Here is a 5132-nt window from a genome sequence, read left to right on the forward strand (position 1 = left end):
GTTCTGAGTTTGTATGGCTGTTTGTAGAGAAATCTGGCAGCAGGTGCTAGTTGTGAGATATCGTATATTAGAAGGGAAAAGTTCTGTGCTTATCTTCCGATTTGCAAACACAAAAGAAAATCAGGATTATTCTTGACGGCTTTGAGATTAATGTCGAGGAGTTATCAGGTGACTGTAATCAGTATGGAACTGGATATTCCCCAGAAAAAAAAAGTGAGTTTGAGGATTAGGTTCAAGAGGAAAAATGAAATCTTTAAGTTTCACGTCCCGCGGTTATGCCGGCTAGACTAAAGGAGACTGTGATGATGAGAAATGAATGAAATGGTGGAATGAAGAAAGTGGTAGGAAACTCACGCACATGATGTTTGTCCACCACAAAGTTCACTTGGCGCGAGCTGGGATCAAACCAGGACCCCATGCACTAGAGGTCAAAACTCTACCACTGAGCCACCGCGGCCCGTAGGTTAAAGAGGAATAGCAGAATTCTTCGCGAGATTCGGCGAGCGAAACTTCGATCCTTAGCACTCTACCAGACTGCCCACGGTGGGTCGGTACCAAAATCATACGAAAATATGTTCAATTACAAATACTATACAATGAACACGTATCCTCGCATACGTTGTATAGGATATCCTCCTCTATACACACACAAAAGAAGTAAACGTAAAAATAGAAGGAAAATGCATTATTCTGTTTACTATACAATGAACGCGTATCCTCGCATACGTTGTATAGGATACCCTCCTCTATACACACACAAAAGAAGTAAACGTAAAAATAGAAGGAAAATTCATTATTTTGTTTGTCTTTAATTTCTTTCGTGGCCTGTAATTACGCGCTCTTAATGATACTCCTAGACTTTATTCAATACATCCTAATACATCATAAAAGATTACTTACGAGTGACTTGGATAATTTAAAGGAGCGTAACTGATGTCTTTGATGAAAAAACAATTTTTAGGATAAGTTTTCCTACAATGTTCCTTACTTACAAACACAGGTCGGTTTGATGACAAAATATGATATAACGTATGTACCCTACAACTACAAAACTAAAGCATTATATACGCTCACAATAAACTGGGAAAATAACGGTTTCCTTCAAGACAGATATCCCCGAAACAAAAGCAAATTTTGTCACGAAATTTGAAGATATTACAAATATATCAAGTTATTTTTTATTTTATTTTATTTTTATTTATTTATTTATTTATTTTAAGTTTTGGTGATTTTTTGTGCGATATGTGAAGACTGTAAAGCTTTGAGAATTTGTACAGGAAAATTGTGCTCAAAGTCCTCTGTAATTCCTGACATGAAGGTCTTACCGGCATTTAAAAACATGTTTCATTATAAGAGACAAAATATGAACTACGAGTATTGTATTATTCTAGGTTAATTGCAAAGGGATTTATAGAGACCCTTAAATATAAAAACTAAGAAAAAATTAAGGATATAAAAAGATTAATTTTCGGGTGAACAGGATCAACTCATGGTGGAAAGACTACAAGGTGGATGCAATGCAGTGCTACATTCTTGTCGCTCTGGCGCATGACGTCATCTCGGTCGCAGACGTGGCCAGCGAGAGTCAGATGAACTTTTAACAAGCGCTTGCTCGCTGGTATCTTACACGCAAACTTCTCTTCTATTTATAGTGATCTTAAACAAAGTAAATATTTTAGTAGAAAGAATAATTATATAAACGTAATGTAATCAATGCTTAAGCTAAGTGAATTCAAAGGAAGATATTTACAATAGCAAAAGAAACAGCAATATCAGTTCATATTAAACAACTTTGAAGCTTGAACAAGCCAATATTACTCACTACATTTTCTGCTTTTTCTTTCTTTTCTTTCTTTCTTTCTTTTCTTTTTTAAATATCTGAAGTAATACACTCGAGTACAAGGATCTTATAAAATAGAGGATCTATCCTTACAACAAAATCTTGAAGCCATACCTCACAGTTTCGCCACCCCTACTCTGCCCACTTCGTCCAATAGGATCGCAATGTTTTGAGCCAACAATCATGGCGGAAACGAAAGTAGCTAATCAGACGATGGTAGAAACGAGAGTAGCCAATCAGACGTGCCGATGCTCGGTTGCTTTCTGTCTTCACCGATTTAATAGGATGAAGATACATATGGGCAGATCCTCTATTTATAACATCCTTGCTCGAGTATGTATAGGCCTGAATAATCTATAATACAGTGTGTCGTTAATGCATTTTATTATTATATATTTATGTATGTTCAAGTATATTTTCGTAACACATTGATCGGTTTTGATTTACTATTATTATTATTTTGCTTGAAAGAGAATTCTTTACTGATGACCCCATATAAATTTTGAGAATATCTCAAGGGAGAATTCATGGTTTTCATAAACAGAAATAAATGCACGTACGTATATTTTCGTTATGCTTGGACAGTTTTTTTTTTTTTTTTCTAAGACGTTGCTCCCACGTAAGTTTCGTCGGAATCTCAGGGGAGGTTAAAAACTTTATTGAGCAGGGACGCACATATTTAATATTTTAAACATCGTTTTTATTTTTGATTTATAAAAAAATCATCTTATTTGAAACCACTGATCGCTTATTTATAGAATTTGTATTTGAACAAAAGGTTTGATGAAACTGACAGTTCTCTGAATATTAGTGTCAAAATTTACGCCATAACAAACTGTATTATTAAACATTTGTACGAAATAAAACGTTACATATACTATTGTGTTCTAAAAATATATAGAAATAAATATGTATATACAAAGCACCTCAAACAAAGAAATTGCAACTTGACTATTTCAAGCAAGAAACAAAGTACTAGGCGTAAGTGAAGACGATGTAGGGGTGTTACAGCTAGACTAGAAAACACATAAACCATAAAATTACACAATTTTCTTAATTTCCTTGATAAGTTTTCTCTTTTCTATCCCGTGGACTAAAGAAGACAAAAAATAAATGCAAGTGAATGATTATGTAGAATTTGGTGGAATGAGAATGCGGGAGTACCCCGAGAAACTCACGATGTTGTCCACCAGAAACTCACTTGACCGAGAAGCGGGCAGTATCCCTTGCACCAGAGGTGAGCCTTCTGGCACTGAGCCACCGTGCTACCTTGATTGGTTGAGAATCTACCATATTTTTAAATTTACTGTAGTCATTCTTAATTTTATAATTCTGGAGGGGGGCCCTAAATATGTATATGTAATTATTCAAAGTTATGATTAAAATGAACAAAAATTTCAAAATTTGAGTGTAAAAATGTCCCGACAGTGTCGCCCTGACATGGTAGGTGGATACTTTATTCTCTTGATCAAATATATTGTTATATATCTTTGTAACCGGTAATCGTTATTACGAACCTTCCATTCGTTAGTTAATTTGAAGTCCAATGTCCCGTTTTAGCATCGAGGCTACAGGGAATGCAGACCTCCAGAATGAAATGGGACCTAAACTACTGTAACGCGTTCAATGCTCTCCATATGCGTAACTCGAAGGAGGTAAGCCTTCTAGATCATCGTGCCTCCCTTCTCGAGTTACATGCCTGTCTCTGTGGGGAAAATTTTGTCTCAATAACTTATGTATAAGGAAATGATGATAGAAATGATCACCTCTGTCGGTTCCCCTCCCTCATGATTTCAAATCTGGGTCTTACCTCAAAGTTTGTCTTTTTAAATCATACTGTTGGATTTTTGTATGCAGAATCAACACAAACTACTGTAGCCCTATATACTATTATTACATACTATTAACACTAAAAAGAAAGTACGTAAATAAATCGCTTTTTTATAATTTCATTTGCCATTGCATTTATTTATTACTTTTATGTAAAACTTAACATATTTTAGGTTTATTTTGTCCTGTCGCCTGCAAGATAAAATCCATTTCTGGAGACATTTCCCCTCTTTTTGAGGAAATCTAAAGTATTTTATATTAGTTCCCTTAGTTTTTCTGTAATAATTACTACAGCCGTACATTGCACAATTAGGCATTCTCGATATCATTTAAAAGAACAAAGTAACAAAGAATTTCCACTTGTCACTTAAAGCCGCACCGTTTCCCGTCGTCTCTTGCAAACTAGATGACGTCACAGCCACGACAGCGCTCTAGGCGACATGCGCATGCAACCACCTTGTAGTCTTTCCACCATGGATCAACTGTAATATTTTCCATAAACACAAGCTTTGCTTTGTATATAATTAAATACAAAGATATTAATTGCTGAGGAAAACAGTATATATTTACATCAAAAACTAAATACTTGTGACAGTTTCGCCAACTAACTCTGGTTTCATCAGACACTATGAGATATAGGAGTAATGTACAATCTCATATATATACAACCGCTGAGACATCTTGCTTCTGAGACAGAGGTTTGTTGGTGAAGTTTGAAGGAACCCAATAACCATGCGTCTTGAGGCATGTTGGATAGGTGCCTCTCAGCGACCGGCGATCGTAGAGAGGGGAGTTGGAATTTTCAGTGACTGTGCGTCTTAGAAAATTTGTTGATTAAGTGCTTCTTAATGACCAAGCGTTTTAGAGAGGTAAAAATTAGCTCAATGATTATGAATCTTAGAGCGTATAAGAAAAGTAGTTCTGTGACCAGGCATCTTACAGAATTGGTGCTTTGATTAACGGCAAGATTAATGTCTTTTATGGTGTGCTTTTTTTTTTTTTTTATGTTGGCTACCTTTGTTGATTTTTGCTGTTTACCGACTATTGGCAATGGTAGATAACGTTCTCTTTGTGGGTGTCGTCGAATGTTTATTTTAAGCACGTAGTGTAGAAACACACGGTCGCATTTAGTATGATGTAAGAATACGTAAAATCTTGCAATATTTTTACTTGGCCGCATATCAGATTCCCGTACGTACGTGGGAAGCTCACTTATTGGTGCTAGCAATTTAAGATCGCACTACGGAACATATATCCATCCATTTCGAGGGGAAATGGATGCTTATTAAGAAATGAATGCTTAAAGATCATTATACTCAACATAATAAAATGCTATACACATTAGCAGGCAGAGATAACATCCATTAAACATCAACTGAATATTGGTTTAGAAGACAATACATGATTAATCTTGGGATTTCAGTAATGATTAGTATGGTTAACAGAAAAAAAGAAACTGTAA

The sequence above is a fragment of the Thermobia domestica genome, chromosome 11, assembly GCF_964235325.1.
Source record: "Thermobia domestica chromosome 11, izTheDome1.hap1.1, whole genome shotgun sequence".
Lineage (NCBI taxonomy): Eukaryota > Metazoa > Arthropoda > Insecta > Zygentoma > Lepismatidae > Thermobia > Thermobia domestica.